General features: G+C 41.5%; 1 protein-coding gene across 9 annotated transcripts in view; it reads left to right on the top strand.

Moving 5' to 3' along the window:
- The window catches only part of SRGAP2 (SLIT-ROBO Rho GTPase activating protein 2), a 252,155-nt gene that overhangs the window by 99,812 nt on the left and 127,689 nt on the right, over positions 1-24,654 (top strand). The window lies entirely within an intron of this gene.

Genomic DNA, 24,654 nt, shown 5'->3' with positions numbered 1-24,654 from the left:
AAAGGTTAAGGGGCTTAACTCAGGGTCTATTTTAATCTCTCTCTCTCTGTCACACACACACACACACACACACACACACACTCACACTCACATACCACTAGTAAATAGTAGAGCTGGAATTCAAACCCAGGCAGTCTGGCTCCAGGGTCTATATTTTTAACCATTTCACCAAACTGTCTTTAATTAGAAGAAATAAATGATGTTGAGGCCATTATATCTAAATCCCTGTCTAGGCAGTTGCTAAGGTCTATTTCTTCTACATTTACTTTATTTTATACAGCTGGCCCATTCACTTGGTTCCCAGTGCCATTGCCCTAGTTTAGATCATCTTTTTTGCCTGAATAATTGCAGTATTTACTATATCTTCTATAGCAGAGATTTTCAACCCTGGCTGCATATTAGAATTCCCTGGAGAACTTTAAAAAAAAATACAGAAATCTGGGCCCCACTCCAGACCAATTAAATGAGAATCTCTGGGAGTGAGGCCTGGGTAACAGGGTGGTGTAAAAGCTTCCCAGGTGATTCTAATGAACAGCCAGCATTGAGGATCACAGTCCACAGCAGGGGTGTCCAATCTTTTGGTCTCCCTGGGCCACATTGGAAGAAGAAGAATTGTCTTGGGCCACCCATAAAATATGCTAATACAATAGCTGATGAGCTTAAAAAAAATTGCAAAAAAACCTCATAATATTTTAAGAAAGTTTACAAATTTCTGTTGGGCTGCATTCAAAGCCATCCTGGCCCCCATGCAGCCCACAGGCCGTGGGTTGGACAAGTTTGGTCTACAGTTTCTCTCCATTCCAATCTGCCTGCTCCATTGTGTTCGGAGTTAATCTTCCTGGAACACACTGGCAATCAGAGAGTTTCTTTCTGCAAAACTTTCAATGTCTCTCCATTGTCTGTTCTTTTTATTATGATTATTATTATTTTTAGAGATAAGGTCTTGCTCTGTCACCCAGGCTGAAGTACAATAGCGTGATCTTGGCTCACTGCAGCCTCAAACTCTTGGGCTCTAGTGATCCTTCTGCCTCAGCCTACCTCCTGAGTAGCTGGGACTGCAGCTACTGCAGCACCATCATACCCAGCTATTTTTATTTTATTTTAATTTTTGTAGAGACAGGGTTTTGCTATGTTGACCAGTTTGGTCTCGAACTCCTGGCCTTAAGTGATCCTCCCACCTCATCCTTCCAAAGTGCTGGAATTACAGGTGTGAGCCACCACACCCAGCCCATCTATGTTTTTGATATCAAATTGTAGTTTCTCAGTGTCAGCATCATCTGTACTGTTAGAAATGCAGAATCTCAGGTCCTACTCCAGTCCTACTATGACAAGATCCCACAACATAGCATGTGATCTGTGTGCACATTGACATTTGGGAAATGCTGTTCCATTCACAAAGGTGCATGCTTTTTTGGCTTGGTCTTTAAGCCCCTCTACATCTGGAAAGGCTCAAACAGCTTTCCAACTTATTTCTTGTTTCTGTTCCACTATACCTGAGCCAAACAGAACATTCACTCCAGTGGGTCACTGGCATTCTGTTATTTGAGGTTATGTGGTCAGTCTTTCCATCTTTGCATGTCTAAGCCATGCCCGTGTCTTAAGACGCATCTCAGGTGCTCCCTGAAGGAAACTTTCCTGATTCTCCCAGAAGGAAGAAAGTTCTCCATCTTCTGAATTCTTACAGCATTTTATTTGTTCTTCTCTTAGGGCATTCAGCACTATCTACCTTCTGTTATCTTCTGTTAGTGGACTGTATAAGTTTGTTCGATCTTCTAGTGTCCCACAGTGCCTAGTATAATATGTGGTGTATAGTAGATGCTCACTAAATATTGTGGAATAAATAAATGAATGAATGAATTTAAAATTAGTGCCAAGTGTATCTTATTTTCCCCATTTTCTATTTTTGTTTATTGCCTTAATAATACAGGACACAAATTATCCTTTAAAAGCCAGCTCTGTGCAGTGAAGATGGGGTTAAGGTTGAGGAGAACATGACATCTCAAAATAAGCCAGAATGAAAATTTCCTCCAGATGTTTTTTTCCTCAGAGTTTCTTATCTTTCTCAAGTCTTATTCTCTTTATGATAAGAGAATCATCTGATAATAAAATGTTATTTTAGTATGTGATAAATGAAGACTTAGGGGAGGAATCATTTGCTTTAGAAAATGATTTAAAGTTGGATTTATTCTGTTGGTAATCTCATCCTAAATTTAAAATAGCATTTGATTTTTAGTACTATATCATATTCTCAGCTTATGCACGTATTTGTTACAAATTAAGGTTCAGATGTGTTAATCTCCAAGTCATCTGAATTGTTCTAATTAAGATCACATACTAGGAATAGGGTGATTTCTCCAAGTTTAGAAGAATTGATTTATTTTCTGATAAAGATGGTACTTGGCAACATTTTTTCCTCAAATAACCAGTGAGTTTTATTGATTGACCAGTTCTGTGCTTGTACAAGGCATTGGAAAATACAAGAGAAGTTTAGAGAGTCATTATGTGGTTGGAGAGAAGATTTTGAATACAGGAAGCAATTAGAGCATAAAGCAGTAATGATCTCATTAAGAGATCATTGGTGTTATGTACAACATAGATCTGATGAGAGGTCAGAGATGGTTAAAGGTCCTGGAATAGTCTGGAAAGTTGTCATGAAGCAGGTGGGACCTAGGCTTGAGAGGTAGATTTGTGTGGCAGAGGAGAGAACAGCAGGTGCAGGTGAGAGGAAGCAGGAATATTTGGTGATGAGAGGGTGTAGGGGCTAGTGTGGGATCCAGCTTTATTAAAGGGAAGGTTCCTAACACATTCATCTAACTGATTTCCATTGCACATTCCTTGAACTCCTTTATGCCTTGGAGTGTAGCAGGGAACAAACTGCTACACTTAGCACTTAGATGAAGAAATGGGCATTTAACAAATCACACAATTAGATATGTAATTTAAAGTTGGGGTAAGTGTTGTGGAAGGAAAGTATTTAATACAGGGTGGCACAAGAACCTGGAAGAAGGCAACTTTTCCACTTTATAGCTGGTTTACTCCAATAGCTTCCTGCCTGATCGTATTCTGAGTAACAATCAGTCTACTTATTCAACAAATTCCTTTTAAATACCTATTGAGTACTGTGCTCTGTGTTGATTCCTATAGGAACTAACATAAACTTAGGAATTCCTGTTTAAGCGGAGCATGGTGACTTATGCTTGTAACCCCAGCACTTTGAGAGGGTAAGATGGGAGGATCTCCTGAGGCCAGGAGTTTGAGACCAGCCTAGGCAACATAGCAAGAACCCATCTCTACAAAAAATAAAAAATTAGCTCAGCATGGTGATGCACGCTTGTAGTCCTAGCTTCCCAGGAGGTGGGAAGATCGCTTCACCCCAGGAGTTGGAGGCTACAGTGAGCTATGACTGCACCACTGCACACCAGCCTGGGTGACAGAGTGAGACCCTGTGTCTAAAAAAAAAAAAAAAAAATCCCTGGTTAACAGGGAAAAGAGCTATATAAATAGTATAATGCGAAAAGAGCTTTAGTAGAGATATGAGAACACAGCTATTTTCAAGAGCAGTGGAAAATAAGTTTAAATAAGTAGAGTAGACCCCAAATGATAGCTCTTTGATAGCAAGCAGAGAAGTTCAGATTGGGTGTGGCAGCATTTTAGTGGGTCCTCTGGGTTCTTAGGTGGGGAGAGAGACACGAGGTAAAGAGAAGGCCAGGATGAAGGTTTCAGGGTAATCTACACGCAAAGTAAGAGCACAAAAAAAAAAAAAAGTAGGGGGAGTGGAAAGGAAGTAGGAATATATTCAGAAGGTATTCAAGAAACTAAATAGGACTGGATAACTGACTGGATAAAGCATAGAACCATAATGGTCAGAGGTGACCCAGTGTCTCTACTCTGGTGACCTAGAAGAATTGTGGCATTCACGATAGAAGTAGGGGTGTTGAGGGAAGATCTGTTTTGAGTGGTGATCCTACTTTGAACATTTTGGGTGTAGAGCAGTACGAGGCCATCAGGTATCCAGGTGGAGATGGCATACTGCTGAGGTAAGAGTTGATGACTGGGGATAGCTAGCAGAATCTTCGGGGTAAAAGTGATTGTGGAAGAGATGAAAGTATATGAATTCAGGGAAGAGAAAGAGGAGAACAAAGAGCTAAATCCAGGACCCCAGGCTTAGAGAATAAAAGTTATGCATTGGTAGTAAAAGTTACTATGAGGAGAAGCAAAAGCTACCTGAAGAGAGAGAGAATAGTTTTGTTTTTTAAGGCAAAGGATAGAAGGTAAGGTGGGAAAGTGGTGTCTGATGGAACTAGAAGTGTTTTAAGTAGAAGATCTGTAAGAGCAATTTCTTATTGATACTCTCTCATGTATAAGGTATTGTAAGAGATGCAAAGATAACTAAAACAAGCCCCAAACCCAAGTGTTTTCAGTCTCTTAGGGTGAAACATATGAAATTGTTGGGTTTTTTTGTAAGGCAAAATGGCAATTTCATATGATACAGCCTGGTAGAAGAGGAGATAGAACATATGTACAAATGCATTTAATACAGGCAAGGTGGTGAGAAACTCAATAAGAGAGGCTCAGGCAACATCCTGCTTTCATGCATAATTTATTCCTAAAAGTGTATACAGAAGTCAAATGGTTGAATGTCTAACTACAGTTTTATGTGGGGTAGGTAGGTTCTATTATTATAAATAAGTGTGTATGTGAAATTCCGAATTATCCCTCACCTGATATATTTTTAGCATTGTATACCTTGTCTTTAGTTGTTTGTTTTTCCACAGTTAAACTCATGGCCTGCCTGCTCAAGTTCAGTGAATACCTAAAGAGTCCATGTAGCTGATGAGTTCTGCCCTTATCTTAGTAGTACAATGATGAGACCTCTACTTCTCAATGCAACATTAGTAACAGCACTTTTGTTTTTCCATTTCCACTCATTTTTGTGTTGCAAAAGATAACCAAGTGTTAAAATGTGTGCACAGCACAAGCATTGCTGTGCAGAGACAACCATCCTGCTGAAACAGAATTGGTACCTGGCAGTCAGCATCACTAAGACAAGCTTGAAACATTTGCTGGCAACTGAAAATTTGACATTTTGGCATAGGAAAGGCATCTTAGGCATGTCTGATTTGGTAAAGATATGTTTGGCTGAGGTAATAGACCCCAAGTAATAATGGCATACACAAGATAGAGGTTGATTTTTCTCTGATGTCATAGTCTAGGTGTTAGCCATCCAGGGCTGTCAGGCTTCTTATTCCATCCTGAGAGTGTTATCCTTTTCTGTATGACCCAAGATGGCTTACTGCCACCATGTTCTCATTCCAGCCAGCAGGAAAAGGCAACAGGACAAGGGGCAGATATGGCCTTATTTTTTAAAGATGCACTCTGGAAGTGGCACACACATCTCTTCAACTCATATCTGACTGGCCAGAACTTAGTCACATGGTTATGCTGAACTGCAAGGGAGGCTGGGAAGTGTAGTTATTGTTCTGTGTGACTATAGAGTTACTATTAATACAGAAGAAGGGGAAATATTGGGGGACAATCAGCAGCATCTGCCATGGTGTATGAAAGGACAAGTTTAGGAAAGAACATGGACACCCGTCCATACAGAGTACCACAGGTGCACAAAGAAGAGAGATTTCTTCTGATTGGGGGACTGGAGAGGGCTTTAGGGAGGTCAAGTTCAATGGATGGGAGATGAAAAAATTAAAGTGCCAATGCTAGGCATTGATCCTTTAAGCTTAATGCAGTTGAGACGATGGAGAAATTGTAGAAAGAAGGTGAAAAGATGGGAAAGGAAGCATTTTAGATAGAGAGAGCAGTATTAGAAAAGGCTAACAGAAGTGAGAACAAAGGCTGGTGGATAACTCATCTGTTTTGCTGAAGAACAGGAATTATAAATGTGATAGTGAAATAAACCTGGAAAAGATAGGGGCCAGAAGATTAAAGAGGTCTGTGAATGCCAGGCGACAGGGTTTGGGCTTTATTCTGTAAGCATGGGGGACCATTGATAGTTTTTGAGCAAGGAACATAATTATGGCTATGCTTTCAAAGGGTAACTATGGCAACGATGCATATGATCAATTGGAGCAGAGAGACTGGAAGGAGGAGGACCTGTTAAGAAAGGAGTCCAGTGGTGAGGTTAATGTGGGCTGAAACTGAGGTCATACCCTTGGAAACAGACAAGATGGGGCCAAGTGTGAGGGCAAGAATCAATGGAATTCAAAGAAGCTGGGACAGAGAAAGTGCTCTTGGTTTCCCGGGACTCTGGAGTCACAATAGTACTGTATTTTCATTCAGTCGGTGAACTGTAGCCTTGATTTTGCTGACTCTAGGACTGGTCCCAGAATAGTTCATTCTCTGCCCAGAACATCTCAGCGGGCACTCATCACCTCCCCCGGAGCTGTAGCAGCTGTTGGGCTAGCAATGCCATGAATTTGTCTTCCTGTACTGCCAGGAGAGCAGCTGCCAGCAGCAACTCTGGGCAGACCCATCTCAGGGACGTGGAAACTATTCAACTTGGGATGCAGCAGGTTGGCCAGGGCTGAATTCGGTCCACATGGATTCATCTCACCCTTTTCCAAGCCACTTTCTTACCCTGGCTAGGTTTCAGCCACTCATACTGGGTTAGGTCGGATATTTTCTTACAGTTCTAAGTGATTGCATTTAGGGATGGACGCTGCTGAACTGCTTTCTTCGTCTTTTGGACACCTCCTCCCCCTGGAAGCCATTACGCTGTCACCCTTTGGCTTTGCTTCCTACTCTGCTCTGCTCCTGCTCACCTTTTGTCCTCTCCCACATTGTGCTCAGTGCAGACATCCTCATTAAAGCCTGCACAGTTCGGACTCCATTGCAGTCTGACCCTCTGGTTCCATCCCTCTCCTTCTTTCTCCTTCCCCCAGAGAATGAGAGATGCCACAGATAGAACTGTAGCGATTATTTGACCCTGTGTTATTCTGCTTTGTTTAAGACAGGTAACATGGCTTCCCCCATCCCTGTGAATTGTGGGAAGACCCTGCTAATGTCTGAAATTCTGTCAGCCTGGTTTGATTAAGAGCAGTGATAAAGTATTATGCGAGGGTAGGAAGCCTTTCTAGGGAAGATGTTCTTGCATTTTCTTTGGCTCCTTGAAGAGCATAAATGTATTCCTATTTGTTGCTGAGCCTTTGATTGTCTCTTTTAAGTGGAATCTGTGTTAATATGGCCCAGCAGGACTCTAATTGATAATGCATTGGCTGTGTGTGTGTTTTTTTTTTTTTTTTTTAAATAGACTTGCTGTAAATTACCTTTCAGTCATAGCTCTCTTGGTTTTGATCTCCTGCTTTTAATAGCTTGTTTTTTTAGGTAGCTTTTTTTTTTCTGTTGAGTTTTTAGAGCAATACTTCTACATTTCTGTCCTGCTGTGTTCCTTGCAGAGACCTTCTGCTATTTTATAACCCACTGTCAGTATCTTTTCAGCGTTTCTCCCAGCTTCTTTCTCTCCTCAACACATATTTGTTGACTATTTTAGAGGTTTTGTTCTAAACTCTTAGAGGACAGAGATCCAAAGAAATAAAAGGAGTAGTTCTTTCCCATATGAAATTATAATCTAGTCAGGGAAAAATTAAATTCAAATACAAGAATACAAATCTTCAACATAAGGCTATATGTAGTAAGTACTGAGTATATGCTGCAGAAGAGATGAGGCTCAGTTGATGTAGACAGGAAACTTCAGTAAGGAAATGAGATTTGAACAAAGCTTTAAAGAAAATGGCTCTTGAGAGGGAGGGGAAGATATTTTAGGAAAAAGGGGCACAGCTAGAAGAAAGAACAAAGCACTTTTGAGGTACAGTGAGTAGACTGGTTTAGCTGGGAGAATAAGTGGATATGGAAGGAGTGGACAAAGGTAGATGGGTTTGTATTGTGGAGGGCCTTGACTCTTGATTAGAGATTTGGCTCTATGCAATAGACACTGGTAACCACTGATGGCTTAAATAGGTATGAACTCTGATTAAGGAAGATTAACCTAGTGGTAGTTTGCTAAATGACAAGAAACATGAGACCAAGGAAACCAGTTGCTGCAGTAGATCATAAGGATCTAAATTAGGTTGGGATGGTAGGAATGAAAAGAAGAGGAATTTATCCTTCTGTCCATTTAGCAAATATATGTCTTCTTACCATGTGCCAGACACATGCCAGATACCCACCCCTGTACTCCTAGAGCTTACAGTCTAGAGACAGATGGAAAGCACCTGGTGCAGGAAGAATCTACGGGAATTGCTGACTGATGGGATTCAGGTTTCAAGTGAGCTTGGAAGCCATAAAAGAAAGAGGTCTGTAAAGTGTCTTTTTGACTTGGGTGATTGATAAATTAATGGTATCTTTAAAAGAAATAGAGAGGGGCTTTTTTGGGTTTTTTTTTGTTGTTGTTGTTGTTTGGTTTTTTTTTTAGATGGAGTTTCACTCTTGTTGCCCAGACTGGAGTGCAATGGCACGATCTCAGCTCACTGCATCCTCTGCCTCCCAGGTTCAAGCAATTCTCCTGCCTCAGCCTCCCGAGTAGCTGGGATTACAGGCATGCGCCACGACGCCAGGCTAATTTTGTATTTTTAGTAGAGATGGGGCTTCTCCATGTTGGTCAGGTTGGTCTCGAACTCCTGACCTCAGGTGATCCGCACACCTTGGCCTCCCAAAGTGCTGGGATTACAGGCATAAGCCACTGTACCGAGCTGAAATCTAGAAGTTTTTTTTTAACAGAAGTTAGGAGAAGGAATTGTTTTTGAAAGGGTAAAATATGAGAAATTTGGTTTTGGATTTTAAGTTTAAGGTGTTGGAAGAGTATTGAAGCTGAAATTTCTAGTAGTTGACAAAATGAATGGCTGTATGCAGGGCTAAAGAGATTTTTTGGCTGTTGGTAGAGATTTGCACATGTGCACAGAGAGGGGATGGTTGAAACTGTGGAAATATTTGTGATTTCCAATAGTAAGCGTTTAGAAGAACAAAGGGGAAACTTCCTTTGTATCATCTGTGATACTCAGATTACAGAGAGTATAAAGGAATTTAAATGATATATTTATTTGTGTATCATTGAGTATACATTTGGGAACCTAATTATGTATCAGGAATTGGGTTTAGTACTGGAGATAGAGAAGAATAAGACAATCTCCTATTTTCACTAATATTAAATTAGCAGAATATCAAGGAGGGAGACATAGAAAGTAAACTTTCTTGTTTGGCTGGTTATCAGTTGTGTCACTATTGGAAGCGATGTGAGGGAGCAGGGCCTAGGTATCTTAAGAATTTGGTAGACATTCAACCTGCAATACTCCTTTCAATGGGAGGTTAGTTACATAATTAATTAAAGAAAAATTATTGTAGAGTCTGTGTTCTCGGCTTCAGGCCCAGTATTTGAATGTGCGCCGTCTCTGTAGTTACATCACTACTGCGGATGGGTTCCTCCCCTGGAGTTGAGTTCAAAGTCATTCACCAGTCTCACAGGATAGCATTGGGTTGAAAAGCATAGAGTCAGTTGGCCATGGAAAATGTTATAGTTATAGTTGTAGTTGCAAATCAGAAAAGGGTGGAAGACCAGAAACTTCCTCATTGACTTATGGAGTGACCTTGAGAAGGAAAGTACCAGGAAACATGAAGCTCCCGGGAGGGAGAACCCCTGACATCCTGGGACCAGTGCGTCACTCACTCATTTTGGACATATTTGGGAGCTGTTTGTTCCCTCAGGAAAGATTTTGCCCAGATGTAGCATCTGGTGTTGCAAGGGTTGGCTTCCCTTCTCCGTGGCTCAAGATGCCTTTGTTCAGAAATTAACAGAAGGTTCTTTGGTGTGTTTTGTATGGGCCCAGTTCATGTAGAACCTAAGGTCATTGTTGAGTCCTTTTTGGAGGAAGAGTTGGGAGGACTTCTCACACATGGGTAAAGCAGAATGGAAGAGACGCAAGAAGGCCATTTGGGAATCAGCAAGACAGGATGATACAGTCTTTGGAAGAGAGAAAGAATTCAGTTAAAAGTTCTTTGGGAAGCTTTGTGACTTTGTGTGGGAAAAACCAGAGCTTTGAGCCAGAAAAACTTGGGTCTGAATCTTGTCTCTTCTACTCCTAGCTTGTGACCTTAAGCAAGTCACTTAACCCCTGTTAGCCTCAGTTTCTTACCTGTGAATTGTCGACAGTAATACTTACCTTGAAGGATTCTTCTAAGGATATATATAATGTATATACAGCACTAGCTAATGTTTGTGACTTAATGGATGCTCAATAAATGGTAGCTGATGTACTTATCAGGAAGAGTCAACCCTGATAGTTAAGATCAGCCACAGAAGGGTCAACCCTGATAGTTAAGATCACAAGTTCTGGGAACCAGATTTCCTGGGTTCACAATCCTGGATTTCTCCCACTTACTTGCTGTGTGATTTTAGATGAAAGGTTTTAATCACCTCAGTATCCTCGTTTGCAAAATGAAGATAATATTCATAATTACCTTATGGAGTTGTTATGCTGGTTAAGTGAATTAATAATATGTGAAACACTTAGGACAGTGCTTGGCACATAGTAAATGTAAATAGTAGCAACTATTATCCCTATCCTCAGGATTTGGGCCTGAGCACAGCTGTACTGGGTAAAACACTGGTATATTAGATGTGCTAGTCATTCCTTGTGCAGAGTTAAGTATTCCTAAGCCTGGCTGGGTAATATGTCAGTTTCCATTTTCTTCAGACCCCTGTGGGCCCTCATGAATGACAAATTCATCCCCTACCCTTATTTTTATGGTATAGCTACATTGGGCAGGACATAGGCAATTATGCGACTCTGTGTAATTGCATGGTCAGTCCCTATAAAAACTCAGCAATTGTATGTTTTGTTCTGTAAGGTGTCATATAGTTCAACCTTGGTGGGTTACTTTTAGATCCAGGCTCATAATCATGAAGAGGAGGACGTTTGTCATACAACCACTCTCTGATTTTCTCGTCCTCTTGGAGTTAATAGTTAGCCCTATTGCCAAATTGCTGAGTTTCTATAAAGATATACTGTTGAGGCCCACAGGTCCCAATTTTGACTTGGGCAAATAAAAGAAGGCCAGTCCTATTCAGCCTCCTGCAGTATCTACTATTGAGGCCAGCAGGCCAGTGCAGTACAAACCTTAGTCATGAACATAACAGTATGTGGTTTACTGGGTTGTTTGTCTCATGAGGCCAAACAGAAGCTCCCAAGCTTCTGCATAAATGGCTTTATATCTTCCTTTTAGGGTAGGGAATGATGAGAGGGCAGATCAGAAGCAAAATATGCTTTTATGAGCAATTGGGAGGATGTTGGAAACTCCTGAGAGTTTCCTGTGTCTCCTAGGATCTGCCACTGGAATGACAGCAGGCCATACCTCAGGCTTTCAGCTCTATGGAGCAAAGACAGTAGTGATCACGTTCCTTGACAACAGTGCTAGTGTGCGGGGAGCTTTTAGTTTTCCTTTTATCTGCTCCTGTAAGCCCCATAATAATTCTGTAGCAGACACAGGAAGCAATGTGTCTAACTACTACTAGGCAATGTGTTCTTGGGATTTTTAATTCTCAGGAATTCGCAGCCAATTAAATGAATTTACTTTGATCCAGTTCTCCTTTCAAGGCAAAAGCTGTGTCATCTTATTGGGAGCTGACTGTGTTAAGTGGGAGGGTTTACAAGATAAGAAGAAAAGACAGTCTCTGCCATACATGCTTTTATAATTGAAATGGGGAAAATCGGGCAGGCTGAGAGAGAATAATAAGAACACATGTGCACAGGAATTTAAAAATAGCACCCCATTTAAAGCAGGTTCCAGTAGTCACCAGGAAAAGAAGAAAGGTGGAGTACTCAGGAGGGACTTGTACTTGGTTCAGTCAGGGAAAGGTAAAAGATAGTATAGTTATGTTCTCAATTAGATTTGTTCCCTGGTTAATTGAAGTAAAGACTTTAATATCTAATTCCTACGCTGCACAGAAGTATCACACGTTGAAAAGAAACAGTGTGACATGGGAAGGACTCATTGTTAATGAAAGATTTAGAGAGAATGAGAAAAAAAGTAGGGTTTGGGTTTTTCAGAGTTGAAATAGGTTCATCTTTTCTGCTAGCTCCTCCTTTTATACATCTCCACTGTCATTGCTCCTTGGGTTTTAAATTCAGGGAGAATCAATGAGCACAGTTCTGCTTCTTAATATATTTAGGGTGCAGCTGGTTAAAGAGCCAGGATTAGAAAATGAATCGAACAAACTAGGATTATCTTCAACAGTAGGATGCTGAGCTGTGTTTGCTGATTCCTGCTTAAGCAGTCGGGACAGGGCATCCTTGCATGAAATTCAGACATCCCTCCCTGGCAGCCTCTGTGTTAAAGTAGAGGTTGCAGAACAAGTCTGGCAGCTCTCAGCCTGAACCCTTGTAAACAACAGATGTTCATAACTAAGTTCTAGGGTGGGGGTAGGGGTTATTGTTAATGCTTGAAATTCTTTGAATTTATAGGCAGCATCTCAGAGATTTAGCAAAAGGAGGAAGTTGTACAGAATTGATTTCTGCAGTGTACAGGTAGAAATGATGCCTCAGATGGATTTCCTTGAAGACAAAGCACAGGCTATTGAGTGGACTCTAAAACAGAGCAAGGTGAACCCAGGAAGGCAGGCACAGTTAAGAAGGTGTTGGCTTCTTAGGTGTATTGACTTCCTCCCCTCCTTCTCCTCCCTCACTCCTTTTTATACATTGACTGGATTTGTCAGTCTCGTTCTTGCTCCTGTTTTCTCCGGTAATGGGTGGAAATGTGTGTCCTTTCTTACCACAGAGTCCTAGATACACGTGCATACAAATACAGTGTATTAGGCCATTTTTTGCGATGCTGTAAATAAATACCTGAGGCTGGGTAATTTCTAAAGAAAAAAGGTTTGATTGGCTCATGGTTCTGCAGGCTGTACAGGAGGCATGGTGCTGGTATCTGCTTCTGGTGAGGCCTCAGGAAGCTCACAATCATGGCAGAAGGCACCGGGGAGCCAGCATGTCACATGGTGAGAGTGGGAGTGAGAGTCGGGGGAGGTCTCAGACTTGAATAACCGGATCTCTTGTGAACTAAGTGAGCATGAACTCACTTACCACCACAGAGATGGTGCTAAACCATTCATGAAGGATCTACCCGCATGACCCAGTCACCTCCCACCAGGCCCTACCTCCAACATTTGGAATCACATTGCAACATGAGATTTGGGGGAGACAAACATCCAAACCATATCACATAGGAGGAAAAACACACAGGAAGAGCACACGGGTGCACTTCCCTTAGTACCTTCTGAAGGACACAACTCAGGTTTTTATGATATACTGATTAATGGGTTATTGTTATGGGCTTTGTCTTGGATTTTAACCTGATACTTTCTCAGTGTTGGTTTTGCTAGATATTCATTACTTCATTAAACAGAGGTGCCGGGCGCGGTGGCTCATGCCTGTAATCCCAGCACTTTGGGAGGCCGAGGCGGGCGGATCACGAGGTCAGGAGATCGAGACCATTCTGGCTAACACGGTGAAACCCCATCTCTACTAAAAATACAAAAAATTAGCCGGGCGTGGTGGCAGGCGCCTGTGGTCCCAGCTACTGGGGAGGCTGAGGCAGGAGAATGGTGTGAACCCGGGAGGCGGAGCTTTCAGTGAGCCGAGATCGCGCCACTGCACTCCAGCCTGGGCGACAGAGTGAGACTCCGTCTCAAAAAAAAACAACAAAAAACAGAAGTGAGTGATGAGAATATGGCTTATGAAGACTTCAATGCTGCCTCTTCTTGATCCCCATCCCCTAGTCCCCAAGCACACATACCGAGTTTCCAGCCAGATGATAAGCGCTTAGGAAACCTTCTACTTTACAGCATAGTTCAGGGAAGCCATAATAGAAAAAATATAATACATCTTTGGTAGTCTTCCTTGGCACCAAATTAAAGACTTTAGAAAGGTTCTTATCGTACATCAGATGAAAAAAAGCGATTTACCAGATCTGGGAATGTTTTTGAGCCACTCTAGCAAGAAACAACTGGCTTGAAAATCTTTGATAAAATCGCTTATTCTTTTGGAAGCTAAGAACATCTTTGTACAATTTTTGTTGTTGTTGTTTTTTGTTTTTTGAAATGGAGTCTCTCACTCTGTTGCCCAGGCTGGAGTGCAGTGATGCCATCTCGGCTCACTGCAACCTCTGCCTCCCAGGTTCAAGCGATTCTCGTGCCTCAGCCTCCCAAGTACCTGGGATTACAGGTGCGCACCACCATGCCTGGCTACTTTTTATATTTTTAGTAGAGATGGGGTTTTTCCACATTGGCCAGGCTGGTCTCGAACTCCTGACCTCAGGTGATCTGCCCACCTCGGCCTCCCAAACTGCTGGGATTACAGGCGTGAGCCACTGTGCCCGGCCCATCTTTGTACTATTATTCCTTCTGGAAAAAAAGTCCACTTTTGGCTGTTTTGTCCATTTGTACGAATTTGGTGAACACCAATCCTGGTATGTGAGGTTCCCTTAATCTTTCAGCAAACATTTATTGAACATTTATTCTGTGCCAAGAGTTGTACAAGGAATTAAATATACATAGAAGAATAAGCTACCATTCTAGCTCATGGGAGTTATTATTTAATGTGAAATATTTTAAGTTTGTTTATATATATTTGTATGTGCTCTGATAAGGCATAGACTTCCAGGTTGAGGAGACAGAATTGTTGGGTTATGAGTCACCCTGTTAGTCACCTTTATTATGTGTGAATCAGTAATAAATACTTGACTTCATTCTCATCGCTAATGACCAATAGGTTCTCTGCAGGTTTGGGGTCACAGAGAGGTGTAGGATCCTGTTCTTTCCCTCAGGAAGCTCATGGTGTCATGTGGAAGACAGAGAGTTTATGTGAAAAAGATAACACAAAATAATATACACTTACTGCCAAAGGAGAGATGGGAGAAATGATTTCATTTTTCTCCAGAATGCAATCTTTAAACAGTTTTAAAATTTTGCCATAATGTTAGACTTACAGAAAAATTGCAGGAATAGCACAAAGAATTTTTGTATACTACCATTTTATCCAGATTGCCCCAAAATGTTAACATATTACTACATTTGCTTTATACTTCACCCTTTTCATACCCAATTCTCGCACACATATTTTGTTTTTCTGAAACACTTGAGAGTAAATTGCAGACATGATGACCTTTTATCCATACATACTTTAGGGTGTGTTTACTAAAAATAAGGATGTTCTTTTGCATAATCGTAGTGCAGTCATCGAAATCAGGACATATAGATTGATACAATACTATTTTCTAATCAATAGACATTCAGATTTTACCAGTTGTTCTAAAAATGGCCTTTTTTGGCAAAAGAAAGTCCAAGATTATGCAATTCATTCAATTGTCTTATCTCTTTAGTTTCCTTTAATGTGGGATGATTTCCAAGTCTTTATATTTCAAGACATTGACGTTGGCCCCGTTATTTTGTAGAATGTCCCTTAATTTGATATTTCTGGCAATTTCTGATAATTTCCTTATTATTAGATTCAAGTCACACACTTTTGGTAGGAATATCATAAAATGTAATGTCACGTTCTTCTCAGTGCATCATATCAGGAAGCACTTGCTGATGATTTGTGCCATTACTGATGATGTTAAATCTGATCATTTGGTTACAGTTGTGTCTGCTAGGTTTCTCCACCACGAAGTTGTTCTATAAGCTTTGTAATTAATGCATATATTTTGGAGAGATACTTTGAGACCATGTAAATATCAGCTTACCCTTCAACTCTTATACTCACTAGTTTTAGCATCCATTATAATTCTTGCTTGAATCAATTTTTATTATGATGGTTACCAAATAGTCATTTTTCCAGTTTTCATCATTCCTTCTACATTTATCTGTTGCAATTCTACTGTAAGGAAGAGCTTTTCCATCACCCCCACTTTTTGGTCTGGTTGTTGGTTTATATCAGTGTGGACTTGTGGATTATTATTTTATTCAACAGGTTATAATCCTTTACCATCTTTATTTTAATGTTCATATTGTTCTAGATTTGACCAATGGAGTCCCTTCAAGCTGGCTTCTGTGTCTTATTGATATGTCCCCATCATTCTTTGAGCACTTCCTTACTTTATGGCACAACAAGATGTTCCAGGCTTAACTTGTACTTTCCTTGCCTTTACTGTGGAGTTGACCATTTTTTCAGAGAGCCTTGGTTGCTTTTAGTAGGAAATGGTATTTAGAAACCATGGATGCTAAATATGCTCTTTGTAACTGAAGTACCATTATTTATAGTCCTTTTCAGCAGACAGAGGTAGTAGATATATGTATGTACACATAGACACATACACACACACACCCATGTACTTCTATAAATAGCTATTTCTTTATCTGTCTGTATATTTATATATATTAAAGCCTATGAGATCATATCAGTATCTTTCATTCCCATCCAATACCATGTTTTATTTAATTTTCTCCCCTTTCCTGTTCTCTGAACAGTGAGAAACCTGGTTCCTATTATCCATAACACACATGTTCACTTAATTGCTCAGTCCTAGAGTGTACAGAAAGTTGTTTCAGAATTACTAACCCAGGCCGGGCGCGATGGCTCACGCCTGTAATCCCACTACTTTGGGAGGCCGAGGCGGGCGGATCACGAGGTCAGGAGATTGAGACCATCCTGGCTAACACGGTGAAACCCTGTCTCTACTAAGAACTACAAAAAAAAAAAAAAAAATTAGCCGGGCGTGGTGGCAGGCACCTGTGGTCCCAGCTACTGGGGAGGCTGAGGCAGGAGAATGGGGTGAACCCGGGAGATGGAGCTTGCAGTGAGCCGAGATCGTGCCACTGCACTCCAGCCTGGGTGACAGACCAAGACTCCATATCAAAAAAAAAAAAAAAAAAGAATTACTAACCCATGCCTCTGAAAAAGAAGACTACTGACTAGATTTTAATACTGGTTTAGAGTTCTTTTTGTTATTAGCCTTGAGGGCCAAGACACAATGTTCAAAAGTTAGCTGACTAGTTCTTTCTTTCCTATCTTAGTCTGTTTTGTGTCGCCATAACAGAATACCTGAGTCCAGGTAATTTGTAAAGAAAAGAAGCTTATTTGGCTCACGACTGTGGTGGCTTGAGAGTATAAGAACGTGGCATCAGCATCTGCTCAGCTCCTGGTGGGGGCCATGTGCTGCCTGACAACATGGCGGAGAAGCTGAAAGGCTAGGGAATGAGTGAAAAGAAAGCAAACACTAGGAAGAAGCTTGCTTTACAACAACTCACTCTCTCAGGAACTAATCCAGTCCCACAAGAGTGAGAACTCATTTCCATGAGAATATTAATCTTATTCACGAAGGATTCTTCCCATGACCCAGACAACCCTCAGTGGCCCAGCCTCTCAATACCACTTGCAATTGCAATGAAATTTCAACATGAGTTTTAGAGGGAGTGAACCAGATTCAAACCATAGCATCCCTCAACCTCCAGACCTTCAATGTAGTTATATTATTTGCTTGAAATATAATTTGGTTTATTTATTTGTTTGTATTTAATGTTTTCCTCTCCAGAATGGGGTCTTGACATTTCTCACTGCCAAACCTTTTCTCTTGACTAAAGATGGAGCAGATTCAGGAGAAGTGAGAGACCCACGTATCCATAGATTAAGTCAGGGCTTTAGCAGAAGTCAGTGATGGGGACATAGGCCAGACATGCACTGAGAACAAACCAACCATTTCCCCCTACTTCTGGGCCAGCCCTGTCTCTAAGCAAGCCATCTTATGGATTGAGACCCTTGCCAATTTCTCCTAAGCCTACTCCTAGGTTCTCCTTGCCATTCTCCCTGATCACCTCTTTTGCATTTAGCGAACCAAGAATCCAGCATCAGCATCAGCATCTGCTCAGCTGTAGGCCATGATTGTGTGAACTGTTTACCAGCAGCTCATGTAATATGCTTGATGTAAGACCTTAGGATGATGTTGATCTGGCCTCTCAGACGTGAAGCCCTGGGGCACTGCACATTGACACCCAAACTTGCAAACTTTTACATCCCTTTGCGAGACTGTTTGCTAGTGCCCTGTTCTGAAGTCCTTGAAATTTCTCCTCCTGGACTTTCTTCAGTTACATGCTTTGGCCTCTCTAATAGCTCTTTTGCATCAATTCTGATGACCTGGCCATTTTCTCCTGCCTGTCTGGGAATGGCTTCAGAATCCCCTTCCTCTGCCCCATTTAACCCTCTTCCTCCATCTCCCACACACTCATTTTATTTCTCTTTCCTCCAGACACATATAACCTGGTCAGTGCTGCTGATTCCAGCTGTTCTGAATCTTGTGTACAGCTTAAGTTCAGAAACAGATGGGCCCAAAGTATCCTAGATGCTATGCCAATTTCCACCACATGAAAACAAATTACTGGAAAGCATCAGGAAATTTTAGAATAGTTTTGGGGTTTGATTCTCTGTCTTCTGAATGGTCCTTCCTCCCCAAATCTTCCATTTCTCTTCACCGTCCCCGCCCCCCCATCATACCTTGCCACTTTCCATCTCTTCTTTATATTCCTCACTTAGCAAAGGCTGGTTTTTAAGACCTTTATCCTCATTTTTACTCTATGTACTGATAGGTTTAACCATCAGGATGCGACTGTGTTGATAATCAAGCTAGGGCTGTTGGTTGTTTTTCTAAATGTTTATACCCTTTTAAAATCTTCCATCTAGGACTAGGGACCTTATGTCCTTATGTCCTTTTCATATAGAGAAGGTGAGGCTGGGGCCTCTGTGTCTGTGGGTGCATTTGTAGGTCAAATAATTCACAACTTGCAAATAAAGTAGATATTCTTCTATTGACTTTTATCACTACGGGTGCACAATTGTGCCAGTGCCACTGTCTGCCCTTGTCGGGAGTGAGTAGACACTCCCTGTAGACAGGGAGCATGTTCCTTGGAAAGCAGTGACATTGGACCCACACCATTGCTTTCAGAATCCTCATTCTGGGAATATGCCAACTGCTTTCTCCCAGTGTTCTGTAGAACATTCTTTAGCTTTGGCATTCCTAGTCACCCTAAAAATAAGAGGAAAACAATCATCGTAGTTGGACCACTTATCTTACAGGTATATAAGGAAGACACTGGGGTCATTTACAGAGCATGGGGAGAAAGCTGTTGGCATGGTGCAGTGGTTATTGGGTGCCCACTGTGAACAGACATTGTAGGAACTGTCTTCAAGAGAAGCCCTTGAGGGATAGGCTTCTAGAAGTTCAGGTACACACTGGATTTATCTATGCAAATTATAATGTTTCCCCACTTCCCTCCGTCCCTCCCTCCCTCCCTCCTTCTCTACTTTAGAAGAGAATACTTAGAAGAGAATCCTCAGATTCTCAAAAAGTATCAAGCAGAGTCCTATGGATGGTAACTGAAAAAAAGAAAAAAAAAAAAACGATTCTCAAAGGGATCTGGGATACATAATTATCTCCCATAATTTAAGACCATTACTCTGGAGCAGTGACTTTAAAACATTTTGATCATGAATCTCTATATTTTATACTACAGGCTGGAATATACATATATACACATAAATAGCTGAGAACAATACTTTCACAAAACAATACTTATCTTTGCTTTGTGTGATGTACTCTGAGATTTTCTACTTTGTTCTGTTATTCTTTTTTTTTTGTTGGGATGGGGTCTCACTCTTTCATCCAGGCTGGAGTGCAATGGCGCCATCTTGGCTCACTGCAACCTCTGCCTCCTGAGCTCAAGTGATCCTTCCACCTCAGCCTCCCGAGTAGCTAGGACCACAAGTGCACACCACCATGCCCAGCAATTTTTTGTATTTTTGGTAGAGACAAGGTTTTGCCATGTTGCCCAGGCTGGTCTCAAACTCCTGACCTCAAGTGATCTGCCTGCCTCAGCCTCCCAAAGTGCTGGGAATGCAGGTGTGAGGCACTGCGTCCAGGCTACTTTTTTTCTGTTATTCTATTCTACTGTTGTCTACTTTATTTTTTGAGAAATGCTAGTTGGTGACCTATAAGTTGATTTTTTTAAACCTCACTAATGGGTTGAATCCCATGGTTTGTAAAACATTTCTTTAAGAGCATTGGTTTTTAAATTTTTGGTGTGCATAAAATTACCTGACATGCTGATTTGAAAGGCAGATTCCTGGGCATCAGTCCACCCCTAGTAAGTTGTAATCTCTGGCAGACAAGCATAAGAATCCACATTTTAAACAAGCATTCCAGGTGATTCTGATGCAAGGTGATTTGGGGTCTTGAAACCTCACACTTACAGAAACTACTCTCTTTTGCATTTATGAACCTGGCTGTTGAAGGCTTCAGATCACATGCTTGCTTGGGGATGGTAGATACTAGTGGGGATCATCTGATTCCAGACTGAGAATCTTCTCGTTACAGGATGACCCCAGTCACTTAGGTTTACTTCTGGATCTTGATAATTTCTTGATAGTCCTCTTTTACTGATGTCTCTTATGGCCCTTAAGAAGGCAGAGAAGTGGTTAACTGAGGCCACAGAATAGAGAGAGTGAAGGAACTGAAGGGTCATTTTACAGAGTGACTGGGGTGTGGCCCAGTCCTCCAGTAGGTGCCCAGAGCCAGTCCAAAATTAGAATGGGGTGGGATTCAAAACTGCTTTTCCTATTCACTTGCCTTTCATGTATAACCACATGCAGTGTGTCAACATGCTTTCAGGCGCCGTTAGGCAGCAGCAGTTTTGCTCCCTCTGGGTTCATGGACCCTTGGTATTCCTGTTATGTGTTGTCTTAGAATAGCTCTGTGCTCTGGGGCTCTGAGCATTGTCCATTAACTCTTTCAGCACCAGCCCTTTGAGATGCTAAGGGCTTTTGAACGAAATGTAATAACCACCACAATGAAATAAGAAAACGGTTACTAGTCAGGAGACCTGGATTCTTGCCCTGCTCCACCACTATCTGTGTGACCTCAGGCTCCCTGAGCCTCAGTTTCCTCACTCAGAAAATGACAGGCTTGGTCTAGACTCTAGACCATCTTGAAAGTCCCTTCTAGCTCTGAAATTCCATGATTCTATTTTTGTACACTCTGGCCTTTTCTCTTTGCACATGATTCTTTCGTTTAAAGTCTCAGCTAGGTTAGGCACAGAAGATTCACTGAGTTTGGGAATTTCCAGAGAATCAGATGATAAATTAATAGCAACAAAATGTATTCCTGACCAGGTGAGGTGGCTCACACTTGTGAGCCTGGCACTTTGGGAGGCTGAGGCGGGAGGATTGCTTGAGCCCAGGAGTTTGAGGCTACAGTGAACCATGGTCATGCCCCTGTACTCCAACCTGGGCAACAGAGCAAGACCCCGTCTCTCCAAAAAAAAAGAAAGTATGGACCAGGTGCGGTGGTTCACTCCTGTAATCCCAGCACTTTGGGAGGCCAAGGTGGACAGATCACCTGAGGTCGGGAGTTCAAGACCAGCCTGACCAACATGGAGAAACCCTGTCTCTACTAAAAAACACAAAATTAGCCGGGCATGGTGGCACATGCCTGTAATTCCAGCTACTTAGGAGGCTGAGGCAGGAGAATCGCTTGAACCTGGGAGGCGGAGGTTGCGGTGAGCCGATATCGCACCATTGCACTCTAGCTTGGACAACAAGAGCGAAACTCAGTCTCAAAAAAAAAAAAAAGGAAGTATTCCTATTTAGTATACTAATGAAGTAGGGAATTTATGAAACAAGTTTATTATAAAAGGAATTTTGAGATGTATTTGTCTTTTCAGACATGATTCTAGTCCCTTTGTTTTGTGGGTATGAATTCATTGTGTGGGCTGTTGAGTAATAATAGTTGTTATAATTATAAGAAAAGATGTTGATACTGATATATAGTTGTAGAACACTTTCATGTTTATAAAGTTTGTTTAAGGGCATCACCTTGTTTGATTGGATCTTCACAAAAGTCATGTGTGTTAGGCAGGGCAGGTCTGCTGTCCCTGCTTATCCCATTTATTTATTTTTTTTTAAGAGACAGGTCCTACTATGTTGCCCAGGCTGGTCATTTACAGGCACAATCATTGTGCACTACGGCCTCAAGCTCCTGGGCTCAAGCAATCTTCCCACCTCAGCTTCCCGAGTAGCCAGGAGTACAGGCACGTGTCACCATACCTGGCTTCCATTTACTTTTTAAAACAGGTGAAGAGATTTGAGACCCAGAATGCATTTGCGACTTGCCCAAAGTTACCTGGCTAGTAAGTGGCAGAGCTAAGCCTAGACTCTGGGTCTTAAGCATAGTTCAAGGTGCTTTCCACAGAGTGTAGATGGAGTTTCCCATTGTTCATCCAGATTCCTTAAGGACCTGAACTTGATAATTTGGTCTACTAACCTGGAAATTGACTAGGGCTTCTCTTATACCACTCAACCCTTTAAAGTTTTGCCAGTAAAGTATCAACATGGTTAATAATATGCTGTAATTTAGAGCACACAAGCCAATGGACATACAAATTTGGTCATTCAGTAGCCACCCAGAGAGTGAGCACAGATACACGCTGGAGCAGCTGATTTGGCAAGATTGGTGGAGGCTGAAGATATTAACTAGTCATTAAATGAATCATGGTCTTTCTGTCCTCAACATTTACAGGATTGCTTTGGCTCTGGCATCTGTTGTTAGTCAATACTGATTAAGGACCCACCTATTCTTGGTGATAGGTGTTCATTAAACATTCTAAATATACCCTGTCCTCAAGAGAATTCCTTACTGGGCCTGGGGGTTGTTCCTCCTGCACCCCCACACAAAAAGAGACTTCCTTCTAATAAAGGCAAGATAAATATCCAAATAACACATGAGAACTGATAATGACACATGCAGCCAATCTGATGACTGTGTAGACTTCATTCCATTTAGATCTATAGTTTCACAGAATCAAGAATTTTATTTTTTTTTTCCTCCTTTTCATTGTTGTTATGAGCCATGTACGGGGACTCATTGTCCCAGGGACAGGTATTTGGGTGGGGGAGATCTTTATGGATACCCTTTCTTCTCAGTGGCTTATTGCTATTTGGCATACTAAAGTACAATTTGCTAGCCAGGAGGAGTTTCTGGCTGTAGATCAAGCTTCTCCACTCATGCCTGGTGCCAGGGAGATGCTTGCTCTTAAGGGGGTGGTTACTGCTTTGATAATAAGTGTGTGGATTTCTAAGTGACGTCATTCCACTTTGGCACAGACAGGTATTTATTTCTCTAGAATGAACTACCAGGGATGAGCCAGACTGTCTGCCTCAGTCATTTCCCAAGGTTTCATTTATTTTAAAAATCTGCTAACACATCTGCGTGTATTTTTTTTTCTCTGTATGTTTGTCATGTGCTATAATTACTTATAGGGCTTCTGGTGACATCTTAATTAACTAGAGAAGAAAAAACCAAAGATATAATTGTAGAGTTGTTCACAGGTTTTTCTATGGACTTTGTGGATCCAACTGTTAACATGATATCGATGGTTACGAATTCTTTTTAAGCTGAGAAACGTATAAATTTTATGTTCCTCGGTCATTGATCACACCTTTGTTCTGTCTTTTACCCTTGCTATGGTGTTTTAGTTTAATTGAGTGAATGAGTCAGCTCAGGCCTTTTATGTGATCACAGCCTATTTTGGGGGGCTTTCAGGGAGCATATTTAATACCTAAGTGAATTTCTAGGCCCTTAGTTCTATGGATTATATTGGGGTGGCATTGTAGCATGTAGATTGTACCAAGAGGGTTTAAAAGCCTCTTTACTCATTCCTCCCTATAGTTCTGGGAATGCTAGTGCTAACACACGGGATGTAAACAAAGGGAAGGTCCCAGGTCTACAGAAGCTATAGAGAGAGCTGGTGGGCAGGCAGATTTTCTAAGTCAGCCAAATCAGGGTTTTGCAGTGGGTTCATCCAAGCCAATGTACACACAAGCCACAAGACCAGGATAAGGTGTGGGTTGTGGCTGATGCCCAGTTTAGGAGCAGGAAAGCCATGTCTTGGATCCAGGAAGTCTGCAAACATGGGAGAAACAGGTCAGAAAAAAGAATGTTGATCCTTTTATTCCTAGAATAGTGGCTAGCCCATAATAGGATGCTCAATTAATATTTGTTAAATGAATGAATGAAATAAGAAGACATCAGGGACTCAGAGAAGGAGGCTGGACAATAAGATATCAGAAACTAGGCAAGAAATGTGGATGGCAGAGATTCAAATCTTGTGTAGACCCCCATGTCTGGTCTTATGGGATCCATAGATCTATCTTAAGAGATATGAAGACCCTCCATTTGCCTCCTTTCTGCTGTGAGCACCGTGCCATAGGGGTGGTTGAAAGGAAGGCAGAATCTCTCAACATAAATTGATAGAGACATTTCCAGTTAGTGTCTACAATAGCTTATATTTGGGGGCCATTCCTAGTTCTCTGACCTAACCCACAAGAACCTTGGTCCTATAATCATTCAGGAAATCGTGATTAAGCACTTAATAGATGTCAGACACGGTACTAGTCCAGTTCTCTACTTCAAAGCAGATTCCTAAGGTCCGGCTCTTGGGCATGCTGTTCTCTCAAGGGTGTGGTTCTGCTCCATGGAACTAATCCAGAGCCACAAGAATCCTATTTTCATACAGTCCTTCCCCCAAACCTGATTATAGGGGACACTTTAGGCTATTTTGAGAAGGTGGGTCTACCACTGCTTGAATCCTTTCTAATCATCTGTCTAGGC

The sequence above is a fragment of the Pongo abelii genome, chromosome 1 (genome assembly GCF_028885655.2).
Source record: "Pongo abelii isolate AG06213 chromosome 1, NHGRI_mPonAbe1-v2.0_pri, whole genome shotgun sequence".
NCBI lineage: Eukaryota > Metazoa > Chordata > Mammalia > Primates > Hominidae > Pongo > Pongo abelii.
Note: the sequence above shows the minus strand (reverse complement) of the source record. Positions and strands in the feature narration are given on the sequence as shown.